This window comes from Hemicordylus capensis, chromosome 2 (assembly GCF_027244095.1).
Source record: "Hemicordylus capensis ecotype Gifberg chromosome 2, rHemCap1.1.pri, whole genome shotgun sequence".
Taxonomy (NCBI): Eukaryota; Metazoa; Chordata; class Lepidosauria; order Squamata; family Cordylidae; genus Hemicordylus; species Hemicordylus capensis.
The window spans coordinates 67,739,129-67,762,887 of record NC_069658.1 but is presented as its reverse complement, the minus strand read 5'-3'; the positions used below and the strand labels follow the sequence as shown (position 1 = coordinate 67,762,887).

The window sequence follows — 23,759 nt, the reverse complement described above, 5'->3', positions numbered from 1 at the left end:
TGTGTCCGAAAATGGCATTTTCAAACATTTTATACACAAATCGAAATGAGAGAATAAAAAATGATTTATTTATTTTTTTGTAATTGAATTGAATTGAACCTATTTTGGACCTGAATGTTTTGTTCTTTGGAAAAACTTCAGACCTCCATTTCAGCATTGCATGCAACCAGCCTATCTGAGGCACTGAGTGTTTGTCAAAAGGCTTAGCAGAAGATAAGATATGCAAAAAGCAGGCATAGCTTCCCTGAAGCCAGACATTTCCTTTGGCATGAATGACTTAGTAATGCAATTGTGTATGAAGAAATTCTGATTAACTTGAAAAAGTAGCCATTGCCAACTTAACAATACCCTGAGCATCCAATCTATGCTGCTTGCTTTGAGAATGTTGAAGAAGTGGCAAGGGTGTGTGTGGGGGAATTGAAGGAGGGAGTTTGGTTCAATTCATTCAACAAGTTAGTTACTCAGTTCAGTCTCCATTTTTGCCTTTCTGCCTCATTCAAGAGAGAGAGAGAAAGAACTAGTTTGCATTGCATGTCTCAACTCAAATTTTCATGATGTCATGCCTGTCTTGTTGCCAGGCTGACAGCCTGAGCCTGGCCTGCCAGCCTGGGAATGGATTTATCTGCTACATTGCTTTTTTTTGTTCCTGAGAAGAATTTTTTCTCACCCCCTTGAGAGAATCACTGCCTGCCTGTGCCTGCTGCTGTGTCTGTGGCCACTGGCTGGTGGCCACCTGGTCAGCCACCCCAGCCCCCCAAACCTGAAGACTGAGAAGAAGATTGAAGAGTAGTAGTCTCAGAGACCATACAGACAGAAGTGGGCAACTGGACACATAATGTGGACACACAGGTGAGTGTACCCCCATTTACACACACACACACACACACACACACACACACGATTCTTGGGTTAATTAATTTACAAAGTTGTGTGCTGTTTAGTTTAGAAGAAGTTTAAACAGGGGTTCTGTGGGAGGGATCCCCATTAGCTAGTACTAGTAGATGGTTAGTATAGCCTCATGGTTTTAAAACACAATTTTGTCTTTTTCCCCAATCCAAAGTTTTCTTTTTCTTTTTTAAAATTAGTATTCTCTGCCCAGCAGCCTACAGGCTTAGAGTGGGCAACTGGATTGCAATTTGCTTGCATCTACTCAATAAGTTGTGCTGCTGGTGCCACAGGCATCTGTTTATTTTTATTTATTTTATTTATTTACATTTTATTTCCAGCTCTTCCTCCAAGGAGCCCAGAGCAGTGTACTACATACTTAAATTTCTCCTCACAACAACCCTGTGAAGTAGGTTAGGCTGAAAGAGAAGTGACTGGCCCGGAGTCACCCAGCAAGTTTCATGGCCAAGTGGGGATTTGAACTCAGGTCTCCCCGGTCCTAGTCCAGCACTCTAACCACTAGACCACACTGGCTCTTTTTTTCTGTTGCAGAAATGTAAAAGAGATCCGCCAAAAATTGTGTGCCATCAGCATCACTCTTCTACTTGTATAGGTGAGAGGGAGGCCAAACTTTGCTGTTCAACTGGCAGAATGTTGTTCTGCACCTTTCCTTATTAACCTGCTTTTATGGCCAAATCCCTAGCTGTGTCTGTTGTCTGTGGATGAAGAATGCTTGGGGTGGGGGGGGGGAGGACAGGGCACATTGATGCACTGACCCTAGTCTGCTGCATCTGTGATATCGTGCTTGCTTGCTTGCATTTTGCTGACTGTTGCCATTACCCTGCATTGGGAGGGGGTCCATTGGGCAGTGTGCATTTCATTGTTGTTGTTTCACGCTGTTGTGTGTAGATCATATGCATTTGGGGGGGGATGTGGATGTGCTTGACCTTTGGAAACCTGCTTGGTTCTTTGCAAAGCTCTGCTGTTGTTGATCTGTGATTTTGATGTTATTTGGGGCAGAAAGGGGGCTTCAGGGGGGTGCCTGCTGACCACCCAGATTCCAAAGGGATTGGCCAAAGGGTTGATTTTTTAATTAATTGTTGAAGTTTGCATGTCTTTGTGGGAGATTTGGGGCAGAAAGGGGGCTTTAGGGGGTCAAAACAGTGGATTGGGTGGTAGCGCTCTAAGGGGTGCATGCCCACAACCCAGATTGCAAAGGGGTTAGACAAAGGCCTGATTTTAAATTGATTTCTGAAGTTTATGGTTTTTTAAAGTTTTTTTCCCATAGGGAACAATGGAGGTTTCAGCAGCCCCATAACTGGACTGGGGTGTGTGTGTGTGGTTGCTGGGGTGGCTGAGAATGAGTGGTGGTGTATTGCACAGAGGGTGCCAACCACCCACATGGGTTGCTGACTCATGGGGTACTGGGTTTTGTTGTTTCTGAGGTGTTCTGAGTGTAGATTCTCTGGTAGCATATGAGATTTTGAATGACAAACCATGAACCCATTCTCTCATCTGCAAAATCTGAATTGGGGGTGTTTCGGATTCGGTCCAAATTGAAACACAAAAAATACAAAATGCACAACCCTATTATTTATGTCCATTTCAGATACAGGTTCATGATTTAGTATTTTATGAAACTGCTCTCTAAATATCTTTATACTTAAGTGTACATCCTTTGTGAAAATGAGGTGGTTTTCAGATGGTACAAGTATATACAATTTCACACTATTATATTAGGGCTATCAGCTGATTATAGTTGGTTAATCAACTGCCTTTTAAACCTTTAATTTTTCACTTAATTACATTTAAGTGTTATTTACATATTACCACAGAGTCATTCTGAGATACTGAAGAAGTGAAAGAACTTACTGTTTAATAAACAAAATAAACTAGTTATTGTTAGAATGAAAGGCCATGTTTAATATTTACTTATCAATTCCCTATTACTGTAATATACTAAAATAAAAAGCAGCTTCAAGAAATATCCTTAACTTTCTGCCTCACAGGTGAAAATTTCCTCCCCATTAATCAATAAAAGTTTCACTGATTAAATTGATTAAAGCTTGCAGCCCTAATATGGACAATGCAAGGTGTAAATTGGAGGTTTAATTAAAAGCAAGGGAAAGAGCCTGGAGATAAGCAAAGGCTTTTTCTGTGCAGTAATGGTTATATGAAGGTAACAGACCATTATATGATATACCAGTCAGTATATGCAAAACAAATGGGCAGAATGGGATGGGACTTCATTTTTTCTTACTTATTTGAAGAAGATACAATGCTCTGGACAGATGATCAGGGATCTTTTTATCTGCCTGCCTCAGGTCTGGTTTTGATATGCGGGCAAGGGTGGCCCCTCCATGAGGCAGTGTGAGGTGGTTGCCTCAGGCATTGGTGTGAGAATGTGTGCAGGGGTGACAGTTAACAACCTCCCTCACCAATGGTACCACTCTATGGGCCTCTTTGCCACCTGGTGCCACCACCTTTCTTCACCCCCCCGGGTTATGCTGCTCATTTCCCCCTCCTCACCCTTCTGGGGCATTCAGTTTCTTTCCCCTCTCTCTTTCCCCTATCCCCTCTGCCCCCTCCCCAGGCAGATGCAAGCAAGGAACACCAATGATGCCACAGCCTGGCTCGCTGACGCAGTCCGAAAGTGCTCATGTGCCACTACTCGTGCTTTGGCAGTATAGTCTGAGGTCTCTCTCCTGCTATTCTGGCGCAAGCTTCGCTTGTTGAACTTGCACCTGGGGTGCAGCTATTTTGAGACAAAGTGAGGGGAGGGAAGCAAAGGAAGGGTGGCCACTGGAGCCACAACACTCCTAACCCTGTCCTCTACCAGAGAGACCCTCACTCTTGTTTCTTTGAGAGTGGCTTCCTTTCTAGTCCAGCATCCCTACAGCACTTGGCCGCCCGTTAGCATGGCAGAGGGGTGTGTGAACCCTAGTAGCTGAACTCACCCCTGGCCTTCACACTGCTGCACCCCAAGCCTCCCCTTCCCCCACTGCGCCCCACAGTGGCATCACCCCCCCACCCCGCCTCAGCTCAGTCACACAGGGTAGTAAGCATAGGGCGCCACCATGCACTTCTCCTCACACGCCTCTGAATCCATCGGCAAGTAGTTCTGACTCTCAATCCTCCTTGCCCCGCTGACTGGCGGTGAGCAGCTCTCTTGATGTGTGTAGGGGTGCATTTGACTCATGGTGCTTTCCCCTCTCCGGGTTTCCTCCCCATGAAATCCACTTTCTTTTTAAAAGGCTGGAGGAGCCAAAAGGCCAGAGGAGGAGGAGGAGGAGAACCAACCACCTCACAAAACACTCTGACAGGGCTCAGGATGCCCCTCTCTAGAACTGGGCTTGCGTCTCTTCCAAAAGAAGAAGTCCTCGAGGAGAGTAGGGAGGAGGCACAACTTGCCTGTGCTTACGCAGGGTCTGATTGTCTCTCTGGCTACTCACAACACAGTGCCTCCATTCTGAGGACGGCTGGTGGCAGTTAAAGGACCTATACTCGACCAGGGGAACCCCAAACTGCTCAAGCAGCAGCCACAGCAGCCCCTTCCCTCACCTGGGTCACTCCCTGCGGTCCATGCAAGGAGTGCTCCACCACCGAAGAGCCCACCTGCTGCCTCCACCTGCGCCGGAGAACCCCTTTCCATGTCTCCATGCCATGCCAGGGCCCCGCACAATGAGCTGCCCGGAAGGATGCTTCCGTCGCTGGAAGCAGTGTGCCCACCTTCAAGTGGCACCCAGGGCATGTGCCATACCTGCCACACGCTAGATACGCCTCTGTCTATCTAGCTCAGTAAGACTGGCAGCGGCTTCTCTAAGGTTGCAGGCAGGAATCTCTCTCAGCCCTGTCTTGGAGATGCCAGGGAGGGAGCTTGGAACCTTCTGTTCTTCCCAGAGCGGATCCATCCCTTAAGGGGAGTATCTTACAGTGCTCACACTTCTAGTCTCCCATTCATATGCAACCAGGGTGGACCCTGGTGAGCTAAAGGGATAAGTCATGCGTGCTACCACAAGACCAGCTCTCTTCCCTTTTGTATGCCTTGAGGTTAAAAATTACCTGCAAATAGAAATCTAGCACAGCAGGGAGGTTGTTTAACTTGCAAATTCCAAGTCAAGCACTGCACCCTTGTCCCTGTGAGGATAAGTGTTCCACTTTAAAACAAGTGGGGGAAAAGATGTGAAGGATTCACGCCTTCCCATTATATTGTGGTTTGTTTTCTTTAGTTTGTTCTGGGTGCCCTCCAGGCTCTGCAGGGGTTAAAAGGTAGCAACCTCTTACAGCCAAATCTGAGGTAAAATTTGTGTGCTGCAGAGTTTTGGAGGGATAGTTACAAAGTATTATGACTGGTTGTCTCCAGGCAGAGACAGAAGGTTCTGGCTGCCTACTACTACTATGACGATGACAACAAATATTTATATACTGCTCTTCAACAAAATTTTCAAAGTGGCTTACACAGAAAAATTAATAACGTACAAATAAATAAGATGGTCCCTTGTCCCCAAAGGGCTCACAATCTAAAAAGGAGCGTAAGGTACACAGCAGCAACAGCCACTGGAGGGATGCTAAGCTAGAGTTGGATAGGGCCAGTTGCTCTCCCCTTGCTAAATATAAGAGAATCTCCACTTTAAAAGGTGTTTCTTTGCTCAGCTAGCAGGGGAACTGGATAAAAGGGTGGGTTGGACAGCCAGCAGGAGGAGAACTGTGGGAGAAGAGTTGTGTATGCATGTATGCTGCTGAGTGTTGTGTGAGCTGGAAGGCTGGAACACCAGCAGGATAGGATTGGGTTAAAACCTCTAGGAACAGTAGCAGTGAAGGAGCTGGTCCTACTAGAACCTGCTAGGCCTCGAAAGAAAAGGCTAGCAAGCTTGTTTGTTTTGTATTTTGAACTCTGTACTCTGTAATGAAAAACAAAATGAATTTTTCATTATTTGTTCCTGCAACTGTTTTATGATTTTTTGCAACCATTTATTAGAGTAAACCTGTACTTGTTTTTATACTATTTTTCTGGTGTCTCTGTCTGTTATTTTACACATCACCTCATGCCTACCTGCCCACTACTGATTTTTGATAGTTTTTTGAAACACAGAAGGTTCAGTGACTCAGTGGAACCAGTTACACAAGCTAAGGATGTTATATTGGTGGCAGCCAATGGTTAGACTGAAGGCCAAGCCCTCAGTATATCTTATCTTATCTTATTTATTTAACATATTTGTATGCCGCCTAAATCGCTTGACTTAGGCTTTCCACGCCAAGCAAAATGAACCCCTGTGTTATTAGGCTATGCTAATCCAAGGATAGTTCAGATAAGTAAAAAAATAAGATGGAATTCATTGCTCCTCAAATGTCTCTTTATTTGTCAATTAACACACAAAATAAGCATTGGCATGAGGCCAAGGTACACTACTTAAAGAAAAGTTGCCAAGCTCAAACACTGACATGATGTCAAGGCACACAATTTCATTAGAGGTCTTCAGGTTCACAGCAGTTTGTTTGTTTGTTTGTTTAACATATGTACATATCGCCCCAAACGCAAGTCTCTGGGCAGTTTACAACAATTGCAATATTATTATTTTATTTAGTTTAGTTTAGTTTAATGTATATACCACCTGACTCCAAAGGCTCTAGGTGGTACTTGTGCAAGACAATTTGGCTGCAGGGAGGGTTGCCATATTCAAGCTTCCCAAATCTGGGCAGCCTAATTTGCATATCATGCAAATTGCACTGAAGCTAATTTGCATATTATGCAAGCTGGCTGATGCACTGTGAAATGTCTCCCCTCTGAACATCAACCACCAACATTTGGGGAATTATCTTTTACCTAACCATTGCAGGCATTTAATATACCTTAGATACCTTAACTATCCCAGCACTTTGTAATATATCAAGTTTAGTTTTTAATCTTGTCTTATTAGCTGTGTGCAGCACTGTCATAGATTCCCTCAGACTGCCACCTCCCCCACCCCATCTCCCGATGCCCACAGGTGCTATTTACTGGTAAAGATAGCCCAGCTTATGCTGAGGAGCAGAGTTGAGTGCATTCATCACCACTAAATTCTACAATTCTACAATTGACCCTACAAAACTGGTGCTAGGGGTTAAGGCTTTCAGTATCCTTGAGCCTTATCACCCTTTAAATCCTGAGATCAACCTATAAAATATAACACCAAAACAGAACATTTTGATGTAAAATATTTTAATGTAGCTAACAGTATTACTGTCGTGTCACAGTATTTTTGGTAAACTTCTTTTTAAATCTTTTCTTACTTATAAGTAATAAGTAGATGCTCCTATCAGCACACATGGCAGTAGCTGCTCTAAGGCTCTGTGCGTCTCCACTCCCTCCTGGTTCAGGCAGGCTGCTTGGGCTCCTCTCCCCGCCCTCCCCGGAAGAAAAGTGGGTGTTCTGTAATGTTGTTGATTCCGGGAGTCAGTAAGTGTGAATATTCCTTATGGGAGGAAAGAAATGAAGACTGCTTTTCGATTGTATGCAATGAAAAATGTTCTGATAGAGCCTGTATTGCATCAGGTGTGATTACTGGCCCAATGTGATTCATAGCCCTATCTATCCCAGCATGGTGTAGTGGCTAGCATATTGGACTAGGATTTGAAGACCCAGGTTCAAAGTTCACCCAGCCTGGGTCCTGGGTTCACCCAGCCTGGGACCTAGCCATGAAGTTCACTTGGGCCGATCACTATGTCTCAGTCTAATTTGCCTCACAGGGTTGATTTGAGGATAAAATGAGAGGTAAAGAGAAACATGGAGCTCACTGGAGAGAGGCTAGGATATAAATGTAATAAATAAATAAATCACTATCTATGAAATAGCAATAGCAATAGCAATAGCACTTACATTTATATACCGCTCTATAGCTGGAGCTCTCTAAGCGGTTTACAATGATTTTTAGCATATTGCCCCCCAACATTCTGGGTACTTATTTTACCGTCCTCGGAAGGATGGATGGCTGAGTCAACCTTGAGCCCCTGGTCAGGATCAAACATGTAACCTCCTGGTTACAGGGTGGCAGTTTTACCACTGCGCCACCAGGGGCTCAGCAATGGAAATGGTGGAGATAGAAGGCAAATTTGCTGCTGTACCCTGCTAGGCGCCAGGTGTCGATATCGACTTGATGGCACACTTTACCTTTACCCTGCTGGATGAAGAGCTTCACACCTGCAGCTTCACACCAACCCATATTCTTCCCAAACTGGATCAAGACATATTTGTAGGTAAATAAAAGCAGAAGTGATCATTTCCAATTATGTACTTGATGATGATGATCTATATACTTAATTCTCTAAGCTGGACAGATGTGTGGGGATGCGTGGCGGAAATCACATGTGTGGTGGAACTCTCGTGAGAGTTCTGCACATGCATGAAGAGGCAGCTGGCTGGTGGTCAAGACTCCACCGGCCTGAGGAGAATGAGGCTGGCTGGCGGGCGAAATCCTGCTGGGCTGAGGAGGAGCCTGGCTAGCAGGCGAAGAAGGAGGATGGCCAGTGGACTAAGGCTGCCGGGAAGAGGAGGCGGGAGGCGGCAGCGGGATGGCTTTGCCATGGAGAAAAGGCAAGTGGCGGTGGGCGGGAGGAGAACCCGAGGCTGCGGGGGGGGGGAGGAGAATGGGGCAGAAGGCTTGGGGGGAGAGCCGACTAAGGCTGGGGGAAGAAAAACCTGGGGTTGGGAGGAGAACCATAGGGGGGAGAACTAGGGGCACAGATGCTCTGCAGGGGCACAGCTGGCCCCAACTAGCACACAGATGCTCTGTGCAGGGTCAGCTAGTTATTATTAGTTTTGCTGCTGCTTTTATCTAATAGACTCATTTGGCTCCTTTAGTGGGCCACTTACACTACATTAATAAGAATGCAGATGTTGGGGACTCAGAGGCAGCAGTCCCGTCACCGCCAAGACCATCCTCTAAAAATAGAATGGAAATATTGCTATTTGTTTCCCAAATCCAATAATATAAAGTTGATTCCATTTAGTCTGAGAAAAATGTAATCTTCAGTTTATTCCCTAATAAAAATGCCAAACACTGGCTGTTATCCTCACTTTCAGAGGCGAGGTCCTTAAGAAAATTCAGTACTGTGATGGACAAACAAAGCAATGACATCTGACCTTGTAAGCTGCAACTGGCAATGGAAATTTCATGAGTGGTATGTCCAGATAATCTGACCCATATTGTACATCTCTTTCATTAGTTAACATCATGTCTCAAGTTGCAAACATCCATGATATAGCACAGTCTAGAAAATATAGAGGTGATCACTCCAAGTGATCACTTGTGATTTAGTACTCTTATATTCCAGAACACTGAGAATGAGCATATAAAAGCAGTAAAAACTATATCAATAATAATCATGCTTGAATACAGTTAATTGTCATAAGAGCGTCCCCCACTTTCTCCCATCCCTATCCTTATTTTTGCAATGTTTTCCATCTTTCCCAGCAATAATGCTTTCCCCCAATGTGAAGTTGCTTTAGGCAAGGTGCTGCGTTCTGCACTCCTCACAGCAGTAGGGGAAAGGAGCAAGTGCACGGAAAGACAGGAAGTCTACCCCCCCTTTTCCCCGCCAGCAGCAAAGCAAGCTGGTTGCTCCTTATCTCTCCTGTCTGACACTTGATCCTCACTTCATGAGGTTTTGTCTTTGAGATTATGTGCTTAAAAGTTCAAATTGCTTTTAACTTTTGGAGTCTGCACTCTGCACTCTGGAGAAAGTCCCCACTCCCTCCCCCCACTTGCCTTTGAAGTTCAAACAAAAGAGCCACACAACCTTTGCTAGCTAGGTTGTGTTCCTCACTCCCTCCTCCTCGCTTTCGGCTTCTGCTCAGCTCCATCAGTCCAGCCTCGGGCAGTGTAAGCTGCTGAAAGAGGCAACCACGTGCAGCTGTGCCTCTCACCTCATGCTCCCTCTGAGGTTTGGGCAGGCCAGCGAGCGAGCGAGCGAGCAACAGAAAAGGTGCTGTCATGTGCTGTGCGCCATGGACTCCACAGCCACAGGCTCTGAAGGAAAAGCAGCTGCTCAGCAGACGGTAGCAGGCTGTTCAGCTCACTCGGCCAGCTAAAATTCGGGCAAATGAAGGGCTGACCTGGATGGCACAATGATGCTTTTTTGGCATGGACTGCTCGCCCTCGGCAGGGAAGGGGCAAAGAAACCTTTTCCCTCGCACCTCTTGCACCGCCGCCCTTGTAAGAGCCCTTCGACAAAGCTTACTAACTCCCCTGGAATTCCAGACGGTGCCCATATTTGAGCTCCACCCCCCCACCCCCGGCAGAGCAGCTTATAATAAAAGATCAGAGGAGGAGCCAATGGTGTCCCAACATGTCCCAAGAACACAGGAAAAATGTGGGATGGATGAGGATGGAGAAGGGGCCTCAGAACTGCACGTTGCCTTAGGCCTGCCCTGGAGCAGTTGATAGATGGGTGGCAGCCACAGACACGGTAGGAGCCACTAACACTAATCAGCTGCTTGGTGGGAGCAAACACATGAAGGGAGATGGTGGGAGCGAGCAAGTGGGGTAGAGAACGATGAGGGTGAGCAATGGAGCCAGTGACCAAGCTGGGGACTGCCAAGGAGGCAGAGGTGATGGGCAGGGTGTGGGGGCGACTGGTAAAATAAAATGTAGGAAAAAATCAGGTAAAATAAAATGGTAAAATGGTAAGTGGACAGGTCAATAAAATGCCAACAAATTTGAGGGGTGGACATATTCATTTATTGAACACAGCCGCCGCCCCCCCCCACCTCACTATACCACTGTAAAAGATAATTGAAATTCTGGCCAGTAACCTTGCTTCTTACTGCACTTTGCTAATTGGAACACAGCAAGATATTATTATTTTATTGCCCTTTCTAATCTATTACAATACTGTGAGAATAAACCTCTGTTGCTCTTCACCCCAGCTACAAGTGAATATCTGTTATAATAATGAACTGTGATTTGCATGGCAACTTACTATGTACAAGCAATGCAAACAATGAACGTTATGCACACTACACAATCGGAGAAAGATGCAAATGTCACAGCAATTCAGTGCAGTGTCAAGTCAGCAAATCTCACATCTTCTTCAGCTTCTTTTTCTCAGCTTGTGACTTCCTCTGCATGGGGCAAGCTTGGGGAATCACTATCATTGCTAACCTCGACTAAGAAGCTAAAGATGAAAAGAACAGGTGTCTAAAGGGGATTTAAGGCATAGAAAGCTTTCTCGCTTTGTTTGGTGCAACCAATCCGTGAATAAAGAAGGGAGTTGTGGGTCTTTATAGCTTCTAAATCCTATGAAAGAGTAAAAACAAATAAAGAATGCAAGACAATGCAAGTATGTATGTATGTGTTTACATGACAGCATTTGGAAGAATAATAGTAGTAATAAAATAATGATAATCTTATGATTATAAGATATATATATAAGAATCTGGTGACAATATATTACTGCATCTTAAGCACCAACTAAATATATATCTTGGAGGATGTTTATGTACTTTGTTTAAGATACTAAGCATTAAGAGAATGTGGTAACTGTTGCCAAAACAGCTTATCTTGGGGCTGCAAACAGCACCCTTCTATATGATTTGGAATTGTGGGACCACAGTTTCCATTTTGGGATGCCTGAGCTTACTGGATCTTGAACTCTGCACATGCCCACATTTGGCAAACTATGCAATTATCAATGTAGCCCTAGGTCAGCATAACAAAGGCTTGAAGGGAATCACCCCCCAAACCTCTGACTTTCAAAGAGAGGGAAAAGCTGGCAAAGTAGACCTCAGGTTAAAAACATATTCTCAAAGGGAATAGCTAACTCCCTCCTGCCAGAGGTAACTCTCCTTTGCAGTAACTCAGATAAGTGGGGCGCATCCCCATCCAACTGTCAACAACCTAATGAGCTGGCAAGGATTAAGGAGCAAAGTCATTAAGATTCCAGAAAAATCTATCTCTCCATCTGAAGAGATGGCTGTGTTCTCAGATAAGCTTTTTAAGGTCACCCACTGAGACCTTGACATACACTTCACCCAAGCCATTCCCAGCCTTTTGTTCAATGGGTTTACACACAAACTGATCAACTCTGGCAACCATGACCTTCATTGTTCTACCTGAGTTTCAGCCCCTCCAGCATGGGAGCATGTTTTATGCATTGCCCCCTGCCGTATTTTGGAGTACAAGTACTCCTGGCCCAGCCACATATCCTCGGGATCAGAAGTGGAACCAGAATCTATACGTACCTTTGCCATACTGGTTCTCAACCTTGTGAGTGGTAGCGCTACACCACTTGCCCTTTCTTCTTGCTTTTATGCTGCCTCCCCACTACGAGGAAATCTGCTTATGTCCATCTACAAGTGCACCGGATGCACCACCAGACAAGGATAGGTAGTACTAACCTTCTGCCCCTTTAAATCGCTTCACCCCCTTCTCCTTCCTTTCCATTTCAGCACCCAAGCCTTTTCTATGGCGAGCCTTAAGCTGATTTATTTACAATCTGGACCTTAAGCTAAAATTCCTCTTAGTGAGATTCTTGTTAAGATTGTTAGTTAAGATTTTATTGCTTTGCCTAAACAACCTTTCATTTTCTGTACCCCTTCTTTCTCCAAATAAATCTTTAAACTGCAAATACATTTCCACATCATTTTCCAACCAAAACTTTGCTCAAGGTTAATAATGGAATAGATTGCTCCCCCACAGTCAAGCTGATTCCCCACATTAACCCAAAAGTATAGTTGGAATGTCTTAGCCAAGCACTCCAGAGAAAATAATTTGCACACCAAGACTAGTGATGGGGCAAATTCTGGAACTGTCAGGTTTAGAATATGAACTCGCAGAGTTTGAAAGCTACACCCATTGGCAGGCCCAAACCCATCCAAATTCAGGCCTGGCTTATAAGGGGCCCATTACCAAGAAACAGAAAACTTTCCCTGCTATTCTCCCCCACTTCCTAAGAAACTTAGGGGAACCAGTGGGAGAGAGGCATGCTCAGAAGCATTGTAGTTTAGCTCCTTACAGAGTTTCCTATAGTACTACAGATTCCAGAAGTCTGTGCAGCAGAGACAAGAAGTGGCAGCAGAGATAGGAAGTAGGAGCACAAATGGAGATTCAGAGACAGATACTGGTAGGAAACAAAAGGATTAGTAATTATGTTAAGTTAAATGTTGTTGCTTATTAAAGACCTTAGTATAATTTATAAAACTGGAGCTATTTGTTAAAGATTAATCAAGAGAATACACAAGAAGCATCATGGTGGAATGCCTAGGCCTTGTAACTTCCTGTGTCTTCCAATTCAATGCACTGGGCTGAGGACATAACAAATTACAGTCCATCCACTCCAGAAGGAAATGGTCCAGGGCAGTCAAGAATAGTATAGAAGGCCTTTCATATTTCCGGAGCGCCCATCTGCTACTGATTTCCTCCTTTTTAAAGTTTGCCAACTCTGATTAAAGCTATTCCTGGAGTTCCTCCCTGTCCCACTGTTGTTAACACTATCAAGCTATTAAAATCTGCAGATTGCTTTGAACAATCATCTGGAAGTATTTATGACCAAAACTGACCATATTTATGCTCAGTTGGTGACCCCACCTTTTCACAAGGCATTCACACATAATGTGAAATGCCTTGTGCTATTCACACATAATGTGAAACCACAGCTAAATGGGGCAGAGGTTGGAACCCCATTATGTCTGAATGCATGCAGCTGTGGTTTTGCAGCAAAAGCTACCTGAAGTTTGCCTTTCCAAACTCCAATTTGAACCTTTGGTTTGTTGTGAGTTTCACCGCCGTAACCTGAGATTTTTGCTGGCAGCATTATATCTGAATGCAGACAGCAGCATAACTGTGGTTTCGTTCACTTTCTTGAATCATAATCATAGAGATAGCAGTGAAGACCCACCCAAGATCACACCCTCTCCATGCCTGCAGTGCTTCTTACTGGCTGACTGGCGGAGCATTCACCCCGCTTCCTCTGTCTCCTATCCAACAAAGCAACTGCCTGGCAACTGGGACGCTGCACCATCCCATCCCAAGCTTGTCAGCCTGTCAAATGACAAAATCACAAAGGGGCATGACCTCTTCCCATCCTGTCACCTGCTCCCCCCTCCTGGCAATCAGGAGAGAAATGGGAGTAGATGGGCACTATGTGCATTGCTCTCCAAAAATCAAGCTACAAAGATGTATGTTCACAAGCATCCTCAAGGTGGCAACATAAGTAGGACAAACACTTTAGAATGCTGGTATGGCAACATATGGCAGAGCGGCAATACCCAGGGTCAGATTTAAAAGGTAGCCTCAACCAGAGATTCTTGAATGACTAAGGTCTATGTTTTTTGGCAATTATGCTGGAGAATGGGGTCCCACCCCTTCCCCGTGGGGGAACGAGTGTGATCCCTAGACTTACTCATGAGAAGGGCCAGGTAGCAGGATCACTGGCTGAACAACATGAAAGCCCACCTCTGCATCCAAGGGTGCCACAGACAGAGGCAGATTCTTTTCCTAGGCCTTTAAGGATCCTGCAATCCAAACGGGGAAGTACCTTCATAAGTTCCTGGAAAAATATGCTCTCCTCTTTAAGTGGCTGATGGTCCAGCCCAAATCCAACTGGCGTGTGTTATGCAATCCCTCCAAGACGTTGGTAGGGGGACACCTTCATTTATAACCCTGAAAGGGTATCTGTTCCATCAGACCAGAAGCCTATGGGCGATAGCCTATGAGACACATCCAATATATGATTCGTTAGTGCTTGCTTGTTGGTGATGCATATTGGGGCAAAAACCCTCAGCTTCACATATATGCTTATGGGGTCTCAGCTGTTGGTGAATGACCAGGAGAGGGATCTTGGGGTCATAGTGGACAACTCTTAGAAAGTGTCATCTCAATGTGTGGCAGCTGTGAAAAAGGCCAATTCCATGCCTGGAATCATTAAGAAGGGGAATGAAAATAAAATGACTAAATATTAGAATGCCCTTATACAAAACTATGGTGCAACCACATTTGGAGTACTGCATATACAGGTCTGGTCACCATACCTCAGAAAGAACAATATAGAACTGGAGAAGGTGCAGAAGAGGGCAACCCAGATGATCAGGGGCCTAGAGCACCTTCCTTACAAGGCAAGGCTATACAAAGCAAAGCTAAATATCAGTTGCAGGGGAGCAACAGCAGGAGAGAGGACGTGCCCTCAGCTCTTGTCTGTGGGATTCCCAGAGGCATCTGGTGGACCACTGTGTGAAACAGGATGCTGGACTAGATGGGCCTTGGGCCTGATCCAGCAGGGCTGTTTTTATGAAAACACCATAGTTTTCATATCCAATTGGAAATATAGACAAACACCTTCCTTAAAGTATTATTTCTTCCATTCCATGTAGAAGTCTATTTTCTATTAACTGCAGTAAAATATAGAGTCATTAATTTTTTTGCATAATTTCTTACATTTGATGTATCTCTCTGTCCTGATTTTAACAAGCCCCATGAAAGCCTGTAATTTTCTGACTCATTTTGCTCACCAGTGTCTAATACATCATATTAGTCCATAAATCAGCCATACCACTAGCTGAAATATTGTATTAAATTGTGTCACACTTCAGAGTCTTTGAAATCCCTCATTAACCTTTTGGTAGCACAGCTCATTAGATTTAAAAGTAAACTTGTCCTTTCTGACTTTCATCACATATCATCATCAGACCTGCGGCTTTAGACCACACTAAAAAGGAAGGTGCTTCCTTTTAATTGCCTGCCCCATGTAGGGCTAGATCCAGCACTTACCCCCAGGATCCTCATATGTTCTTGCTCTGGCACTTGGCTTTGCACTTAGTTTCCAGTAATATTTCCTGCTCCTTGCTCTATCCTTGCTCTACCTCCACCCTTTCTGCTTCAGCTCAAATACTTGTTCTGATATACTTAAATGGTACCACCAGTTTGAAGTAGTCTTGATTTGCTTTCTATTTAGCATAGAGAAGTCTATTCTATTAGAAGAGTCTATTTTATCTCACCCCCCAAGTCCTGCTATGCTGCCTCATCGTGGCGGGGTATGTGTGTTCCTGGGAGGGATGAATGAAGTATGCTGGGAGGTATACTCCCAGTAGGGTCACCAAAGGAGCGAAGGTCATCCCAGCTGCCCAGCTAAAGCAAGCAGGCACCTACATTGGGCAGCAGCAGGCATGGAGCCAGCTGAGTAGCGGCCTGGGTCCAGCCCCGCTTGGTGGCCCCCTCCACATACACCCATGCATGTGATGTCACGCACACGGGGGCGTGGCTTGGGCTCCAGAGGAGCCCAGAGAAAACTACCCCACCCATGCCTGGGCCACCAAGAGCCCAAACAAATGTGGCGGCACAACACCCAAAGAACAATGAATTCCCCCCTCCCATGCCCTCCCAGCAAACTCCACCTTCCATGCCTGTGCTGCCGAGAGCCCGAACAAATGTGGCGGCGTGGTGCCCCAAGAACAATGGAGAATACCCCCCTCCCACGCCCTCCCAGCGAGCTCCCCCTTTCCACACCCGGGCCGCGAAGAGCCTGGGTGAACTCTCCTCTAGTTATTTCAGACAGTGCCGACAGCCTGATAGGGCGTTTTCCCCTTCCTCTCCCTCTCTGGAGAGCTCTCGCTTGAGCTCTCAGCAGCCTGGACCACACCCCTTTGTGTGTGACATCATGTGCAAAGGGGGTGTGGCCTGGTTTGTGCACATGAACAGGTCGAACCGGTTCAGCCCAGTTTGGCATGCTTGTAAAGGGGAATTCTCCTTTACAAACATGGGCGGGGGGGGGGGGGGGTGGATCCCTAGAGACTGAATTAGGCTTGAAAAGAGTGGCCGGGGTGGGGAGGAGGTCACCTTATCTGACGAGGCTCCAGTGTGGCGGTGGAGGGCTGGCAGCAGCTCTTCTAGGCCCCACTGGCATTCTCCCCCCATCAGCATGGGCCGGTTTGGGCCTCATGGCATGCCTCTTCAGATGCATGGAGGCCCACACTGGGTCCTGGCCGGCTTGTGTTGATGGGAGTGGGGAGTGCTGGCAGGGCCTAAAGGAGCCACCACTGGCCTGCTACTGCAGTGGAGCTGCACTAAGTGCTTTGCCTTCCCGCCCTGAGAAAAAAGCAACAGTTATGCCAATAAGTTTCCAGGCGAAATACAAAGTACTGGTTATTACCTATAAAGCCCTAAACAGCTTGGGTCCGAGGTATTTAAGAGAGTGCCTTCTTCTTCATCAACCCCATCACCTGTTAAGATCATCTGGGGAGGTCCTGTTGCAGTTACCACCGGCTTGGTTGGTGGCGATTCAAAACCAGGCCTTTTCTAGCGTTGCCCCAGGACTCTGGAATGTGCTTCCTAACGAAATTAGAGAGTTCCCCCTTCTCTGACTGTTTTTAAGAAGGACCTAAAAGCATACTTGTTTAGTCAGCTTTTTAGTTTATAGTTTTAAAGCTTCGGTTTTAGAGTTTTTTAAATTGTATTTTAAATTGTTTTAATTATGTTAATGTTTTAATAGGTTTTATATTGTGAAACGCCCAGGGACATTTTTGTATGGGGTGGTATATAAATGTGCTAAATAAATAAATAAATAAAACAGTTATGTATGTCTACAAGCACAAACACTCCAAGTGGCAGAGCAGCAAAGTTCTATTTTTTCACAGATAAGTTGGGGAAGGGGGCCCCAGCCCCCCCCCTCAGGTGGGGATATTTGCTCCCTAGGCTTGCTTATGAGAAGAACCATCTGTGAAGAACCAAATGGTTTGGGTGGGGTTGCTGTTGGCAGGGTTTGAAAGGCAGCCTCCCAGAAGGGATTCCCAAGCAGCCAAGTTCGGTTCTTTTGTTTTGGCAAGGGGCCCCCAACTCCTTCCCCTTTGGGGGATTTGTGCCCCGACAGGCTTGCTCATGATTGAGGCTGGTCATCAGGGTTAACGTTGGGTCAGTTGAGATCCTTTTTCAAGGATACAGCCACCCGAGCCAGGGCTCCATAGCCAGGCCTGAGAGTGAAAGGACATGGGGACCCCCCCAGACAACTCATGCGGAAGTCCATCAGAGGGGAGGGGAGAGAATTGCCCAGACAAATCTGGAATGATGCCAGACAGCAAAACATCCCCTTATCCCACTATCCACTCCCTCATGGGAGTGCCAGGCCATGGGTGGTCTAAATAGGTGTTTTCTGGATGGCAGCCATGGGGAGTGGTACCCTGGAAGCTGCTCTCCTTGTCTTGGGGGCTGCAGACAAGCTGCTGCAAAACCACGCCCCCTGATAGCCTGCTCACCCATGTGTACACGTGAACCCTTGCGATCACCCCGGAGCGGCCACCCCGCTGTCCAGGGGTGGCCGGGGAATGGGGGCTCCCTTCTCCCATCAATCCCCATGTTGGCTGATCTGCATACGGTGCCAGGACAGATGGGGACCCAGGAGTTTTGAATGGGTTGAAAGGTCTGTCCTGGTGTCTACCCCTCCCTCCCCTCCACGCACGCACCTGGGCAGGGACAAAGGGAGCATCTATATGACCTTTAGCTGCACAGAAGTCTGCACAGGGGAAGAGGGTGGGGAGGATAAAGGGTGATCTGTGAGATATAGATAGATAGATAGATAGATAGATAGATAGATAGATAGGGTGGGGAAGTGGGGCTCAGCCACTTCCCCAGGGGATTTTACAACCCTGGCTTATTCATAAGGAAGGCCAATGGGATAAGAATCGCTCCAGTTTTTTGAGTGATATTTCATCTGTGATGAGGGTGGCTAGCAAAGCCCACATGGACTATGGTCGCTCACGAGAGTGTCAGGCCATGGGCGCTCCAAGTATAGCTGTGTGTTGGGAATCGGAGGGCAGGGGTAGCCCAGAGACTGCTTTACTGATCCCAGGAATGGCAGTCAAGGTGTCATGGAAACAAGCCCCCTACCTGGCCATCTGCACCTGTACACAGGTGTGCCCTTGCCTGTAGCCCTTGCAGCTGACCCTGGGGCTGGGGGAGAAGAGGCAAGTGCCCTCTCCCATGATTCCACTTATCTGCATATGGCGCACAGACAGAGTGGACCTGGGATTTTTAAATTTGTGTAAATGTACGGTCCCGTGGGCCCACTCCATGGCTGTGCATGTAGGCAGGCTACAAAACATGGGATGTGAGGATCGCCTCTGGAATGCATGCAAGGCTTCAGAGGGATTCAGTGGGGAGGTAATGGATAATTTGTTCTATTTTGTTTAAGAGAACGTTGGAGGCCCCATTATAGTGGGGCCCCCTTGGGTTCATTGGTGGTGGGTGGCTCAAATGTGTGGCTCAAGTTGTGAGATTGCAGTCTGTGGGTAGGGATCACCCAAGATGGGCACAGCAAATGCATCCTTATCCCCAGTAGACTAGCCCTCTCTTGAGAGTGTGTGCCCACTGGGCAGCAAGCTGCTTGCAGTGGGTTTGTGATGGATCTGCCTGGACTGCTCTGCTGGGGTCTCCCCTCACAACATCTTCCCTGGTCATGGTGGGACTGACACACCCCCCCCAATCCTTTGCCCTCCACATCTGCATATCCCATACTAGCAAATATGGATTTCTCCCTCCCCTACCACAAAGAAAGTGGAATTAACCACCCCCTCGGGGCCCCAAAACACCAGAAAAATCGTCCTTGTGTGGTACTTTCATGGGCTACTTGGGAGAGGTGGTGGTGCCATGGCTGGCAGAAGTAGTGCTGGCATTGCAGGACATTTAATGGATTTCAATCACTTTTCCCTGCCTAGGGTGGTTGGAGCGCTCTGAAAATGCACGATCCCGCTTGGCACGCCCCCTTTGAGGACATGGCCAATTGCGGCCTCCCCAAAGATGTGGTGACACTTTGCCCACAGTCTGCCCATGGAGCTTGCTGGGATGGGCCTTTGAGGCCAAACAGCAGGGAGATGTTACCCTCTCCTGCAACTGGAGTATGGCTGACCGCAGTTTGGTGAATCTGTGTGGCGCTATTTGGAGTTAAGAACTGGAACCCCAGCCAGGTTTTACTGCGGTTAGCTGTTACATCTGAATGTGGCCAATGTCTTTCTATTTATACTTTATTTCAAAAATGAGTAGTAGCTTTTGTTCATGAAATTATGTTACTTCAATACTTTAAGGTAGTATTTATACTAATATGCACATATATTTACATTTAATTAATGAGTTAATTAATTGGATAAAAGATTGATGCTTAATTGACTAACATTCATTAATTATTTGACAGCTCTAGCAGCCCTAATAAAAGATGTCCAATAGTGATTACTAATGTCCAAGCTAACTAATAATGACTCAAATCTGATTTCAACACAGGCTACTTTCAAATGTCAGATCTGAATAAGCTTTTGCGTAAATCATTTTGTAATATTGTAGGTAATATAGCTAAAATTTATACCAGCTACAATTTTTTGATTATTCTTCTGCATTCCATTTTGAATTAACAAAATACATATAGGACAGAAGTAGAAGGGCTGAAAGGTGCATTTAAACTTTGCACATGAAAATGCTCATAATGTTTTCCTACCATAAATTAATATTGGTGAAAGATAGATCAGGGCACAAAATGAGATGGATTTTTCAGAACCTAAAAACAGACATTAAGATCACCCCCTATATTAAGTGCCGACATTCTGACTAATAAACTGCTAGTGCTTCCAAGGAAGTGTGATATTCACTCACACTGCCACTGCCTTCCAGATTGAGACAGCATACACACCACACTCATGCTGGGTGTGGGGATATTCACCAATCTTCCCCATTCCTGGAAGCACTCCCTGCAAACTGGAAATGGGTCCCTGAGTGTTGTTCAGCCCTCAGGGACCCACTTCTGGATCACTGGGAGTGCTTCCAGCGGTGGGAGAGATCACCGGAAATTTTCCTTCCCCTGCGTGACTAGCTAGTCTGCAATGCAGCACAGAAGTGCCAGCACTCCTGACAGAGCGTTGGTACGTCATTAGTCAGGATGGCAACCACAGATGGAAATTAATATTTTTTAGCAAGAAAGTTTTGGAAACCAGTTTCTGGGATTCATGTTTATTTTGCTATGTTTTCCCTTTTGCTCTAGAAAAAAGAAGAAAAATCAAAGAGAGTGGGGGAGAGAAAGGCAGAATGGGAGAGGGACAGTTGGAACCCCTAGGTCTTCAGTAAAAAGATGGAGGTAGGAATGACTTTGACTTCCTCACCTCTAGATAAGGGTGAGGCTTGAATCTGCCCAGTACTCTCCTTCCATCGGAGAATAGGGATGTGCACAGTTCGGTGGCCCTTTTACGGGTCTCTGAACTGGTTCGAACTCCCGCCGGTTCGAAGGTTCGACGGCGGGGGTGGTGGCTTTAAGGGCGGGGGTGGGTGCACTCCCCCCCCGCATTTCCGCCACCGGCACTTGGGTCCTTAAAAGTCCGTTGGGGCAGCAGTGTACCTCCCTGCTGTGGTTTACCGGATGTATCCAGAAGTAGGAACGGCGACTGTGTGTGTTGCTCGCATGTGTGCACCCAATGTGCGAACGTGTGAGTGTGACGTGCTCATGCGCACAAGAGATGCATGTAGTCGCCATTCCTACTTCCAGGTATATCCGGTAAATGGTGGCACGGGGTGGCAGGGAGGTATGCTGCCACCCCGACGGGCTCTTAAGTATCCGGGGTGGCGGGGGGGGGGAAGTGCACCCACCCCCACTCTTAAAGCCATCCCCCCCACCATTGAACCGCACCTCACCGATTCCGTGCAGTTCCCTATTGGAGAACATATTGTATTTACCTGAATAGCAGACTCTGGATTTAAGACAAGCCTACCCCCCACCCCCAGTACAGGTTAAATATGCATTATATTGTATTTACCTGGAAGGGAGAGGACTCTGAATGTAACATGGCCACCTGATTTCTAACATCAAAGAACTTGGAAAAAAACTAGTCTTGGATTCAGGTAAATACAGTACCTCTAGGGCAGAGATTCCCAACCCTGGATCCCCTGGATTTGTCAGAGCACAACTCCCATCATCCTCAGGTTTTTGGTGACTGACTGAGCAAGATTAATTCACAATAGTTGTCCAGTATATGTGTAAAAAAACATGTTTATACTATTCTGGCCAGATGTTATGACCATATAGTAGAGCGACAGCATTTCAAATCTTACAATGTAAGTCATCTGGGTTATTTTTCTTGTTGCTAGTGACTTGGTGTTTCTAATCTCCAGAGGGAGACTGAGGAATAAAGTAGGTTAGCATTATTGAACTATGAAATACCAAATTCTTGACTTTGACATCTAAATTATATATCCTCAGAGTTCACGCTTCTGGAATATAAACGGCCCATACATGTCACACAGGCTATTCCCAGAGATATAGTAAATACTTCAGGTTTTGTAAATGATCGCTGCAGTATGTCTAATGCTGAGAGAAGCATCTGATTTATCAAATAGCTATGGAGAAAATCATTAGAATTTATACACTGGGCAATAATACAGCTGACCATTGGATGCCACTGTTACTGTTCAGACAAAATGAAGCTGAAAGAGAGCTGTCTCTGATGGAAATATTATTCTTTAGCAAGAAAATTTTGGAAATGAATTTCTGGGGTTCATGTTCATATTGCTGGTCCACCCCTCCCTTCCTTTTTCTGTAAGGACACTAGAAAAAAGAAGAAAAATCAAAGCAGGCCAGAGAGCAATTAATCTAAGTAAAGGAAGGGGAAACACAGTGGATAACAAGCATCGTGTATCCAGATTAATCAGACCCAACCTCTAAAACCTGCTAAGTGCATTCAGTTAAGAATCTATTGACCAAATTATTGACAAAGGTTTCTATTACAAAACCAATTTTCACACAAGCATTTCAATCATAGCTGGCTTGGTTTTAACGAAAATGAATGGTTTTTCTTGGCATCAGACATCTTGTGTGGGGGAAAGCAGACATTTTTTTTACAGGGGAGGGGAGGTGATTAGTAAAGATTGAAAATTAGTTAGAAAAAGCAAGTGTGTTCTGTCCTAAACCACTGTTCTGCAGAGGTAATAATACTAGAAAATGTACTTCATACCAGACTTTCTGCACTTAAGTAATGGCCAGGCTTCATTCCTGTAGACACAATTTTGCAAAGAGTTTCACTAACTGAAATCACAATTGCCTTTAAGGTGGCTATGGTGGGTTGAGACAACTCTTTTTCTCCTCCGTTGAATTTTGCAGGTGCTGTCTGGTGGGAATCAATTACAACTAGATTGTCTAAAACTGGTACTTCACATGATGGATTCTGCAGTCAGTGCTTGATAGAGAAGTTCCACTTACCTTTCAGCACCTTCAGTCTAACTACTACTGCTAGAAGATTTATATTGTTTCACACATACCTGTTCCATAAATATCCCTAAGTTCCATAAAAGCTTCCTGAAATAGATGTTCTATACCCTATATATAAAAAAATAACAACCCAGTTACTCAAATACTTACAGCCCTCTGTAAAGCATTACTGTTCCACAGTGTAATAGGTTTGATGTCCCTCATTGTGTCCTTCGTCTTTCGGTGTTTGCCTCTAATTGTCACTCATATAAGACTGCCATGACTCATATAAGACGTCCATGGGAAGAGAAGAATGTAATCCTTATATTTTACTAGATTGCAGCTCAGATATGTTTATGGAAAATGGATGTGTCACATAAGGCACATTCCCTAACAGTAGTGCACCAAGGAAATAATAAACATCATGTATGGGTGAAGCTGCTGGAAGCTGTGTGGAGCTTAGTGGGAAAATAAGGGATCACTCAATTTAGCAAGTTTCTGGCAGGTTAGCCTACTTCCCTTAAGGAAAGTAAGCTAATGACATCACCCAGCTTTCTGTGTGTTTGTCCATGTGTCCGACATATATGTGTGTGAGTCCCTCTATCAACTTCGCAGTGCCTGGACCAATTTGAACCAAATTTGGTGATGTTGTAGGGACACATAGGAACACCTCAGTGGCATAGATGGAAACAATG

At 45.6% G+C, this 23,759-nt stretch overlaps 2 long non-coding RNA genes across 2 annotated transcripts; one reads left to right on the top strand and one right to left on the bottom strand.

The window, feature by feature from the left end:
• Positions 1-10,784: 10,784 nt before the first annotated feature.
• LOC128347994 (uncharacterized) lies at positions 10,785-16,438 on the bottom strand. The gene is made up of 3 exons (XR_008317869.1): positions 16,362-16,438; positions 14,263-14,374; positions 10,785-11,159 (listed from the first exon to the last, which is right to left on the bottom strand). It is a non-coding gene; the product is annotated as an uncharacterized LOC128347994 (long non-coding RNA).
• LOC128347993 (uncharacterized) lies at positions 12,907-23,358 on the top strand. The gene is made up of 3 exons (XR_008317868.1): positions 12,907-12,984; positions 20,872-20,964; positions 22,978-23,358. It is a non-coding gene; the product is annotated as an uncharacterized LOC128347993 (long non-coding RNA).
• Positions 23,359-23,759: the final 401 nt, after the last annotated feature.